Source organism: Ascaphus truei, chromosome 1 (assembly GCF_040206685.1).
Source record: "Ascaphus truei isolate aAscTru1 chromosome 1, aAscTru1.hap1, whole genome shotgun sequence".
NCBI classification, from domain to species: Eukaryota; Metazoa; Chordata; class Amphibia; order Anura; family Ascaphidae; genus Ascaphus; species Ascaphus truei.
In genome coordinates, this window is record NC_134483.1 from 495,142,275 (window position 1) to 495,155,351 (window position 13,077).

Genomic DNA, 13,077 nt, shown 5'->3' on the forward strand with positions numbered 1-13,077 from the left:
GGATGTCAGCTCCCACCACAACACTCCTTGCCCCTTCTGCCCAAAAACTGACACCCAGGCAGAGGTATAGGGAACAAATAGATTTATTTGACATGCTGCAGTAGCTCTTCACACACCATAGTTGTTGAGGTCCAAAATCCCAGGACTTCTGGATGGTGCTTGCCCGATAGTATGGGGCCTGGAGTATTGGTGGTCCCCAGGCCTTTCGGCCTAGGGTGGGTCAGCTCATCCATGCAATGGGAGAGTCTGACAGTTCTTGCTCTCTCCTTGGAAGGCAGCGCAAGACTACTCTAACTTTGCAACCTCCACCGGTTAGCTTCATGATGGACTGTACCAATCACTGATAGGCTCACACAGGCCATGAGTCACCACCTTACTTCCATCACTTACAAGTGGGGCGTAAAGGGGGGTCGATGGCCCATAGATTAACCCATGAAGGCCCTGAACGTACTAGGGACTTACATCACAGATACACTGTGGGGGAAAGAAAGGTATTATGGGACATACCATGTTACATAAAGAAGCTTGTCCTGTGACATAAATTGTTAGTCCAAATAAAAAGATATCACCTAATACTGAAGAACTCATTTATTATGCACTATCGCAACTGGACTAACACGGCTATTTCCGTTTTATATATATATATATAAAACGGAAATAGCCATGTTAGTCCAGTTGCGATAGTGCTTAATAATTGAGTTCTTCAGTATATATATATATATATATATATATATATATATATATATATATATGAAAAAAGAGAGCGCCCGCTCCTAGTGCAATATGTAAAATAATATAATTTAATATACAAAAAAGAGTCCAACAATTTAAAACTCACAAACAACATGAATAAAAGAGCATTTTATGAGTAATACTCATGCACCAAACACAGGAACTCTGCTGCTCTGCTCACACGCCTCTCCACTGCACACGATCAGGACACGATCAAAACCCCTCTGAGCCACCATCCAGCAGGAAGTCAGGTATCGTGTCACTTCTCCTAGTGTCCTCCGGAAACAATCCGCATGTGCAATGGGTGCCAGACCGGGTAAACCAAAACAGGAACCATTAGGAGTAAGCTGTCAGCATCAATGTCTTTGAGTCCCAAATGTAGAGGTATGGTGTTTGCTTGCTCTCACTAGCAATTCACTCTACTACAGTAGTTTCTTCACATCAAGTGATTTCATCAGGACCGTTTTTCAAGAGAATATATAAGTATTTTACTGTGTATTTTTGTCATATTGGATGTAGCATTGGGCTTCTCTGTCGTCTGTTGTGTACATATGCCACGCTCAATAGCTCGCCTTTTTGACACATATACACAGTGGTTGACAAATCACCAAAAAATCTACTCGCCACACAAAAAAATCTACTCGCCACCTAGTACCAAACGTGTGCTGCTTGGGCCAATATTTACTCGCCCGGGGGTTAAATCCACTCGCCCGGGGCGAGCAAATGTATAGGTTTGTCGAACACTGCATATACATATATATTTTGTGGGGGTTCAGGGGTTCCCAAAAAGAGCTTGCTGGGGTTTTTGTTTTGTTAAAACCTATCCCTTGCTTTATTTTTTGCATGGCCAGTATAACCAACACCACACTGAGCAGACCCATTAAGGTCAAAACAGCTGTCTGTGGGTGGGTTTGCTGTCTATGCAACCCTAGCTGTGCTCAAAGCTGTGACCATGCAGCAAGCTTATGCCTACAGGGAACCATGTTTATGGTTTTGAAGCAAAAGATGGCACTGTGTGCTCATTTACATGTCATTTTCCAGAATCCCTTGCTGCAGTGGAAGTGCTGTGTGCTGGGGGATAATGGTAGAATCATCTTATTCATCTCATTACCTTTGGTAACTAAAAGAACTGTTTAGGTTTCAATCTTCCAATATGCTAGAGTATTGATATATATTACATTAAATATATATGAGGAATTATCTAACATGTAGCCCTTTAGATTAGACTATATACTTCAAAGGGACTCTGTATTCATTGTATACGGTTTCAACATGTGCTATTAATATCTGTACTGTTGTCATTGGGATATTGTAACTTGTCAAGAGGAGCACTTATATAAAGAGAAAGTTATATATTCAGACCATCTGATTCAATTTGCAGGTTCTATTGTTGTTTTTAATTATATCTAGATTATATTGTTTTTTTAACAATTTGTTATATATGTTGTGTATTGCATGCACTTTTCCTCCATCCGGAGGGTGTCACTGTGGTCGGCAGGCTGCTTGTTATTCCCAATGTCAGTCTTGTTGGTACCACACACGCCGCGGTGTTCGGCGTTGTGTCACTTCCGGCTGGGGGCAAGTTACTTAAGCTACCGGCTTCAATGGGCAATCATCTCCATACACAAGCTCCGCTCAACACCACTAACTGCTAAGTTGTTACAGCCTCAGTGTGTGAATGCCTTGAGCTACCAGACGGCTTTCAGTGCATCTATGGGGTATAACCTAACTCGTACTCACGGTGACAGTGCCTCCATCTCTTGCAGCTCCCAGGATATGGGGTGAAATCCCTGCTAGAGAGTCTCTTTCTCCTTCTTCCTGATAGACTTCAATCTCAGGCCAGAAGTACAGTAAACAGGATCTCTCTATTTGTTATGCACACGGCACAGCACTCAATCAGCAGAACTGGGGTCTGCACCCTCAGGATGTCCCTGGACTTACACTCCCAGCCAGCAGGCACAAGGAGCAGTCCTAGCTCTTCCCTTACTCCCTAATAGAGTAAGAGGAACAGTCTCCAACCGCTCCCCTAAGGGAGGGCACACAGTATGCAGAGCCCTGCACACTGCTCAAGGGTAGACCTTGCCTCTCTCAAGGTAGAACAGTAGGGGAGCCCCTGCTGCAGCCACAATAGAGTTAGGCTGTGAACGGTGCTATGGGTGTAAATACAATGGTAGAAGATAGAGAGAGAGAACCCAATTGGGTTCTCTCTCTCTATCTTCTACTCTCTCATGGTAGAGGCAGACTCCTAGATTGAGGAAAGGCAACCCCTTAAGTACAGATCCATCAGGAATCAACCCCTTGCCCCGATTGGACACCAGGCCTGGCTACACTGCCTTCTCTGTGACTCACCGAGCTGCAGAGGTGTGGGGAAAATCCATGATTGCTCCTGGCAAACCTGCCCTTACCAGGGATTACAGCCAGGAGGAGGGCAGACTAATAGCCCAAAACCAATCAGGGCTACACTATGCATTTGTAACCATGTATTTATTATTTGTTATCCTAACTCTACGCCCAGGACATACTTGAAAACGAGAGGTAACTCTCAATGTATTCATTCCTGGTAAAACATTTTATAAATAAATAAACAGGTAGCACCAATACTTTAGTAGTGGCTGATTCCCTTAGGTAAGAGGAACACCTGTTACATATGCACAGTGGCGGCCGCTTTCATTCTCCTGTGGCCGCCACCGCAATGTGGGGCAGACGCGGCTGATTTTTTTTTCCCGACGCGTGCCGCACGTCACTGGTGCGCCGGCCACGCGTGCCAGGGTGCAGGAGCGCGTGCCAGGGAACCACCGGCATCCCCGAAGGTTGAAGGGGTGGCGGGGTAAGGGGAGGATGCGTGTGTCCGCCCCCGGAACCCGGAGAAGCAGAGGCGGAGCAGCCAGGGGGTCGCGAGGGGAGGGGAAAATGCAGGGAAGATGCGGCTGGCGCGCGGCCAAGTTCGGCGCCAGCCGAAAAAAGTCACGGGAAGACACGGGTAAATCTTAGAATGAAGCTGGCCGCAGCAGTATAATTGTATTAAAAGCCAACAGTGCATGCAGCGCTTTACAACATTATAATACAAGGTACATAAAGTATGATTTGGATAAGCAGAAGCGGCTCAGTGAGTAAAGACACTGACTGGCACTGAGTTTCCGAGGAACCTGGTTCAATTCCTGGTGACAGCTCCTCGTGACCTCGGGCAAGTCACTTCATCTCCCTGTGCCTCAGGCACCAAAAACATAGATTGTAAGCTCCACGGGGCAGGGACTGTGTCTGCAAAATGTCTCTGTAAAGCGCTACTTAAAACTAACAGCGCTATTCAAGAACAAGCAATTATTATATTATAAATATCTGAACAGTTATGTTCAGTTCTAAAACAGGTTATTGAGATGTTCAGGCCATAAATCCCTAATACCTTCAATCTTACAAAGTACAACAACAGAGTGCTTCACTGAACCGACCACTGCAGGTTGGATACTACACCCAACACTTCCATGAAGAGGTGTGCAAATGCTTAATATTGAAGTTTAGTAAATCTAGCCCTTTACCTTCTTAAGATAGAAGACCTGGAGAACCGGAACATGGAAAGCACTGCTCCAATAGCAAAAAAATGGAGATCCAGACAGGAAAAGTTGATGACAGGTAATTTATTCACAAACCGGAACCACTAGCAAAATTGAGTTGCACAAAAGTAGTCCTCTGACATGTTTCATGCACAGGACGCTTTTTCAAATCTTTAATCTCATCCACATGAGATTTAATTAGATTGTTTGGAATGAGAACCTCTTTTCTTCCCTATTGAAAACATCCATTGAATAGATTACATGGTCACACCATATCTTTCTCTGCCCCTATCCATTGGTTTTCAAGGTGACGGTCATCTTAATAATGAATTATTGGTTCTAGCGATCTCAGACAAATTATTCCACTACCTTTGTCTCAATGCTAATGGAAAATGTGGCCATGGATTGGTGTGGGAATGCATGTGGGGTATATATATTAGTGAAGCTAAGTCCTATTATTCTGGATCCAGGCTCACTTGTAGCAGGTGAGAAGATCCATGTAGCATAAACTTACCCCCTTTATAAGCACACAATGTCCTTCTATTTTCTTCAACTTTATTGAGTGGGGTTAACAGAACTATAAAAGTACTTACAGTGGCGGCCGCCTTTAACCTAATGCGGCTGCCACCATGGGAATTTTAAAACTGCGGAGGCGCGCGGCTTCTTTTCGGCCGGTTTCCCACACCTCGGGCGCTTTCAATGATAAGCGCCATTAGCATTTATCTGTTGAAGCGGCCGCCGCGCGAGAAACTCCGTTCAAATCGGAAAAAAGCCCCGCATTTAACCCGGCAAGCTTTAGAATAAAGCTGGCCAGGACAGTACATGTAGTTTCTGGTAGGAAATGTCTCTTGTGAGGAGAAGTATCCAATTTGAAAGGTAGCGGCTTTTCTATCCGGGGAAGGTCAAAAGGAATCCCTTTCTAAGGGAGCAGTGGAAGATGTTTCTACTCACGTTGTCTGCTGTTGGTAAGAGAAAGCACACTTTCCTTTCCAGACAGGAACAAGCCAAAGGGCATAACAATATACAGATAAGGGCAGGGGCAGAGGGCTAAACCAATCTCAAACTATGAGCATTGGGAGGTTGCCAGGGCAACTGACTAGTGGCTTGTGGAAAAGGTGATATGTTACAAATATATTGCAATTTATACAGCAGCACTGATTGCTTGGAACAGGGGAAAACATACAACTTCCCTGGGGAGAGCTGGCAACCTGAGAGAAGAAAAAATACACAGAAAATAAACAATCCTGTTCCAGAACACCCAAAATAAAGAGGTCTTGTGATATGCTAGAGAAGTTCAATTTCCCACTCTCAGATTTTGGCTATTTACATAAATTGAAAGATAAAAGAGGGATTTTGGGGGGAAAAATTGTTGCTATAAGGGGAAAAATGAATCTACTGTAATTGTTTCTGATAAATCCCCTAAGCCATTCGCCTGGACAAGGCTGCTTTTTTATGAGAAGTGTAAATCGGGCAGATACTTTGCTTGCTCACAAACTACGTGCCCAAATTAATCAGAATTACATTTTTAATATTAGAAAAAGCTTTGAAGCTTTGACTCATGAGTGACCCCACTGAGATTTTGCCAAGTTGAGAGCTTTTTACGAGAAACTATTTGTCAAAGCTTACTTCAAAGATTTGTGACTATCTCTCTAGATTTACACGATGTAAATTGTCCTCCCAGGATGCAGAAGTTCTGGATGCTCCCGTTCACTCTGACTTTTTGAAGGTGACTAAAAATGAGAAAAACTTCAAAGCCTCAGCACCAAATGGCTTCACCAATGCATAATACTTGAAATGCGGTTGTATCCTCTCCCCATTTAGTTGACCTTTATAATTCAATTATAGAAGGAGACTTATCAAGCACCATGGTTCAGGGCAATATACTGTATTGGCATTGCAGCTGCTTGGAAGAAGCAACAGCTTCCCTGCATGAGTGGAAATCCATGAAAATGTAGAGGCGAATGGATAAATTCGATGAGGTTTGGCTCTTGTGGGTTGATTGTCAGGATAGGGTCTCTTTTCCTATGTATGGACTTCTCCATTGCTTCTTTTGTTTGGGCAGTTCTGAGTTGCCATCCCCCTATCCCCCTTTTTTGTGATTTCTTACTGTTATGATGTCTGTACTTTGTGTATACATTTGTTGGTTACTTATAATTTTTAATCCTATATAAAAATGAACAACGTATAAGTAACAAAAAAGAATTACAACCAAATGATAATAATGGGTCTTGAGAAAAGTAGCCTACTGTTAAACAACCTTTGCAGGATTAAGAGAAATGGTACATTCAACCTTATGTACAAAAATAATATAATTTTTATTTATAATATAGGGTTCAGCAAAACAATTCATTTTATGCATTTGTTCTTTTAACCTTAAAGCCGCATTCAAATATCTTTTTTTTTAACATTGCTCTAAAAGCAAAATGTAAAAATAATAATATGCTTAAATTAACAGTTTCATTGTTGCTATGCGAAATAGCAATTTCTGAATAAAAGTGATCACAGTTTACATGCGTTCTCTTGTTCAATAAGTACCCTTTAGTTAACATTACACATTAAACTCATTTAAACTTCCAAAGCTGATGGCAAACACTGCACAGAGCTAGTGTTCAGTATTTATGGGGGGGATTTGTTGTTTAATATTTCTTCCTCGACACAGAATGATGAAATTCGTGCAGCCGGCTGGAATGAAAACAAGTGCTTAGTTTTACAACCAAGTTTTTCCCATTATCCGTAAATGGTTTTCCCATTCCAGCTTTTTTTTTCTTTTCTTTTATGTATTTTTTTTTGAGGTTCCCCTTCTTAGGCCTCTTTTTCCCTCCGCCACTAAAGAGGCTTGAATTCCCCACAGTAATCATAATTATAAACATATGCTTTCAGCGTGGACTACCATTTGACTTGAAGTCTTTACTACAAAAAAAAGAAATGAAGGCAGTTTTTGGAATGTATTTCACATCACCATCTAGGTTTCCCCTCAAACATTAAATGTGAAGTGGCATATCCTGTTTGAAACTTCATTTGGAATGCCTACACACGTTGCTAAGACTTGAATAAGAGGAGTCTCTCCAGTTTAAGAAATCTATACTGTGATCCATAGCACAAACAAGGGTCTGAGTAAAATGGAAGCTTCTTAATTGATCAAGACATATGGAATTTGCAGAACATTACTTAATCTATTTAGTATCATATTCAACAAAGACCATTTTTGTGCAAAAATTGAAAACATTCAAATCGAAGCTCATATTTCTTTTTCCCTTATGGCTCTTTGCAGCAAGTCTCTTTGGCAGTGAAGGGGTAAAAAATAAAAATAAAAAAAAGAAGGATCAGCTATTCTGAATGTAATTGGGTTTTACTGCCACAACAGTGCTTCACCATTTCAGGACATTTCTCAAGTTAATAATAATAGTCTGTCTTATTAAAGTTGTCTTATTAAAAATAGCAGTATTCTGCCAAGGAAAATCAGGCAAACTTTTTTGTTTTACATGTTCATAACACATGTACTGTACTGTACAATAATTGAGTGAACATTTGTAAGAGTGAATCTATATTCTACAGATTCTGCAAAGGAAATATACAATTCAATTTGCTGTACTGTAGAGAAACAGCTTTTTCATTTGCTAAACCGGAAGACAGTCGTTTGTGCACAACTATGCCAAAAGACGCCATGACATCACCCCAATTTAAAGGGCATAACTTAAGTATTCTTCCAACAGATAGAAGAGGTGTTAAAGTGAGACAGATCCCTATCACCTAACACTACAGTGTACTCAATCACTGTCACAGAGTATTTATCTATTATCATGTACTCCTAACTATCCACGCTTATTAGCACGCAGGTGATTTGTATGCACCAGGTACCAGTTACCTTAAATAATCGTGCACATCAAGGTGATCACAGTTCCTTTATTGTTATAGCAATGTATTGAAGCAAGTATATATTGTTCTTTTTTCACATATTCATGGGACTTTATTTATACACTTAACAGGAGCATCAGCGCCAAAAAGGACTTTCTTGTCCATATGATCCTTTCTCCAGATGGTCTCCTGCACCTCCAGTTCTGGAAATTTGATTTTTGAACTGGGTGTATAGCATAATCCATCGATGTTATTAACCTCCCTTTCCGCCTAAAAAAACTTATGGGTCAACTCCACCTGTCATATAATTTCAATCAATCTTACAAAAACCAATTATAATAAATAAAAATAAACATGTTATCACTTATCAGCACAAAACCAAATAGCTTTAAGTTTACAAAGAGGTATAAACTATTTTTAATAGAACATTTAAAAATAATATTAATGAAACGTAATATTAATGAAACTGAATTACGTTATAAAATGTCCCACCAACTTTTAAATTCCTAATCATCATATCACACGTTTTCTTTTTACGACATGCAGTTTCTTCAGCATTCGGGGTGGGAGAATCTGCCCAAATCCGTTTTCCGGATTTTCCAAAATTCGTGTAAATCCCGCAAACGAATTTGGACAGTTTCAATCCATGCCGATTCATCAAAAACCACCATTGGATACAACCCGTGGACGGATTGGTAGAATCTAATCCACGTATTCAGCAATCTGTTGGCAGTTTCTTAATAATCCGCCAAAGGATTGCTGAATCCGCGAATTTGATTCTACAAATCCCTCCATGGGTTGGAGAATCCACGGCGTGTATTGGTAATAATAATTAAAATCCGCAAACTGTGAATCGCCCTTTCTCAGATTGATACACTGAAATCCGTGAACCAAAGAAAACGGCCAAAAAAAGAGGCACATGGTTTTCACAGCCAATTAGATGGCGTGTGAACCATTTGCCACTCAAACTTGACATCATAGGCCATATAAAAGCCTGTGCAGCCTCATTTGACGGCAAGAAGCCAAGGAGGGAGGACCTCCTCCCAAATAGGATTACAATGCGTTACAGATGAATATGGATGAAGATGAAGATACAGCTACAGATGAAAAAGAAGATAGAAGACCCCACATTGGATTACAATTAAGAGATGAAGCTAAAGAAAGAAGAAAAGGACTTTGGACTTTACCTGTGGCCCGTTGCTGTTTTGGGTCATGAATTGGTTCGATACCTTCCTGAGACCCCTAGAATAGGAGGGTGAAGACATCTAAAGGTAAGAAAAAACATTGAATGTATGTTATTTTTCTTTTTCAGGGTTTTTTCATTGTATTTTAATGGTTCTCTAATTTTTTTTGATTGCCCATTGATTGCAAATGTATATATGTATGCCCCTTTAGGGCTATACATACATACAGTGACAAGCAATGTTTTTTTGGGCAAATGCTTGCTTTTATGTATTTTAAATGTATTTTGGTACTTTGTTTTTTCATTTTTTAGGCAATTTTGTGTTTTGATTTTGTATGCTGGCATTTTTGTATTGTTTTCAATTGATTATTTCAGGGGGGGTTGTTGGTTTTTGCTTTTTAATAGTGGATTATTTTTAATATTTTGAATTTGACTAATGGTGTTTATTTGGAGCTTTCTTTTAATTATTTATGGTTTTGATTTGGTGTTTTAATTGTTAATTCTGGTGTTTAATTGGTATTTGCTTAATTGAATGGTGGTAATGTTGTTGTGTTTACTTGCTTATTGTTGTTTATTTGATGATTGTTTTGAATTCATTGGATATTGTTTGTGATTGTTTATTTTTAGGTTGACCATTGACTGGCATAGTGTTAAATCATGCCCATATTATGTGGGCATGATGTACCCACTGTGCCAGGCAATTGTTTTATTGGCATTAGTAATGTGTTAATTTTTCTATGTAATGTGTTTTATTTTGGGCCTTTTTTGGGGGGCCTTCACCATTTATTGCTATAGTGGCTAAAAGTGCTATAATGCCCATATTCTATTAGCATGATGTACCCACTGTACCAATGAATGGGTGGAGAGTGGGGGTAGTTGCCTGGGGAGGGGGGTTAGGCATCCTGTGTGGATAGTGAGAGAGGGTGGGTTAACCCCTTAATTACTATAGCGGTTACTAACCACTAAGGTGATTAAGGGGTTAGGTCTCATTAGATTGTATTTTTTATTGTACTGTATTGTTTTTGGCAACGGAGGACATGGACGGTGATGAGGATGAGGACAGCTTTCATCGTGGCAGCCTGGCCGGGGTGAGTGCAAGTTTTATTTACTTTACTTCTGCTGCTTAATGTTTTATTTTAAATGGGCAAATGCACTATTATCCATATCTGGATAATAATAATTTTGCCCATTACTGTACTGTATCTGTTAGGGGTCAGGGGAGGTGTATTTGTTTAAAAGTATTGGATGTTGTGTTTTTTTGGGCACAGGATTGGTACTGAAGGCCAGCGGGGACCACCCGAGGGCCCCCAGACATCCGCAGGGACCACCTGAGGGCCCACAGACACCTGTGGTGACCACCTGAGGACCCACAGACACCTATGGGAACTACCCGAGGACCCCCGGACACCCACAGGGACCACCCGGCGACCCCTGTGGGTCCCCCAGACACCAGCAGGGACTACCCAAGGGCCCCCAGACACCCGCGGGGACCACCTGAGGGCCCCCAGACACCCGCGACGACCACCTGAGGAACCCCGGACACCCATGAGAACAACCCAAGGACCCCCAGATACCCATGGGAACCACCCGGGGACACCAGCCGGCCTCTTGTATTAATGTTGTGCAAAAAAACATAAACAATGCTTTTATTCATGTCTCCATTTCCTTTGTGCCAGCCTTTAGCTGGTGAAAAGAAATTGCGAGCTTTTAAAGTACGATTCACTTATCACTGCTTTGTGAATCACGCTTACTGGCAAAAAACGCTGCGTTGACCTTTTTTTGCCTGATCTTACAATTTTTTTTATCACGGAATGTGTTTTGGTGAAAAAATGCCTTTTTTTTAATATAACTTTAATTTTATTGAGTATTACAGGCATATGTTACAACATAAAATATAAAGCATCGCGAAATGATATTTACTTTAGCAAATGAAACAGACAAAAATGAGGTTGCGCGGCTTTTCCAGCCCTACTCAGCCGGGCGGTTCAAGGTGGACGAAGTGGTCCACCACACAATCCAATATATATAAGTAAAAATAATAATGTAATTGGGGGGGAAGAGGGGGAGGAAAGGTAGAGGTGGGGTGGGGAGTTGGGGAGATAGAAAGGGGGCGTCGCCCCCAGCGTGACCCGCGGGCTGGCAGAGGGCAATCCCCTCCTGTCTCATCTCATCTTAAATCGGACAATTCTGAGGCCCTGAAAAAATGCCTTTTAAGCGCGATACTGCAGTGTTATCACTGCTTTGTGAATCGCGAAGCAGGCAGGATCACGCTATAAAGGCATTTATCCCACTTAAAAATACTTATCACGGAAATAGATGCGCATGCGCGACAACGGACGGAATGGACGCTTGAGTTCTTAGCTCCGTTCCCAGCCGACAATAAATAAATAATAAATGTGCTAAAACCTACCCGATTCTCACAAAAACCAACCGCACAACCCCCGGATACCCCCAGGATGTCAAAAGGGACACGCTCAAAGCGCCCCTCCACGGTGCTGACAGATTATTTCGGCAAGGGAGATCAGCCGCGCGCCAAAAGCCATGAGGGCCCCCCGCCAAGCGGCTCCGACTCGGAGGCAGAAGGAGACAATGACAGAGGCAACCAAATAATGCGGAGAAGCGATATGCAGGAGTTTTGTGCAGACATTAAGAGGTGCCTGCAATCCGAGGTGGCGTCCCTGAGAGCTGACATAGGCAGCATCGGAGCCAGGACAGACTCCCTGGAAAAGAAACTGGACTCAACTATTAAATCACTCCACAAAACAGACAGGCAATTGTTCCAAGTAAAGGACACCATCCGGGACCTCCTAGACAAACAGGAGGATTCCGAAAACCAGGAGCGACGCAACAATGTAAGGATAAGGGGGATCTCAGAGGAAGAACCCGATCCAGAGGACTTCGTGGGCCGGTGGCTGACCCAGCTGATGCCAGATAAGGTGACCCAGGAGCTTCAGCTGGATCGCTGTCATAGGGCCCTGAGATCCAGGCCGCAGCAGGGAGACCCCCCGAGGGACATCATTGCCCGCTTCCACTACTTTAAAATAAAAGAACTATTTTGCCAAATGACTCGTAATAATCCTTCCTTCGAGTCACATAAAATCCAGGTATTCCAAGACATTTCCCCCACCACTCTGCTGAAAAGAAAGCAACTTACCCCAATTACTAAAATTCTCAGGGACGAAGGGGTTAAATACCGGTGGATTTTCCCGTTCGGGCTACTGGTATCCAGGAACGGGGCATCAACAACAATAAGGAGGGCGGAAGATGGAGGGGCCTTTCTCACGAAACTGGGCCTGCAAGACAAAATCACGGACGAAATGGCGGGAAATCGGTCAGCTCCAGACCCAACATGGCGGGAGACAGGAAGATCTGATAAGAATCACCAAGTCCGCAGCCCCCGGTAAATGGACTGACAGAGGTACATAGTTCACTAATAGTTACAGTTGACCCCCCCCCCCCCCTCCCTTCGTTTAAGACACCCGCTGAGGACCCAACAAGATCTCCCTTCCAGCTACATCCCCCCGCGGCATCCCCAATAATGCCCAGAAGCGCCTAGGCCCAAATCTTATTTTGCATCACTTACCCGGATCCCTGACGGCAGCAGACAGAGACTAGCGGCCATCTTGGAGAAGCTCCGGAGTCCAACTTAGAAGGGGCGGCATCGGATGACGTCAGAGGGGCGGAGACAGCACTTCACGCGAGAGGAACAGGAGCACGATGCCACATCCAAGATGGCGGCGGACGCAGACGAGCCGGAAG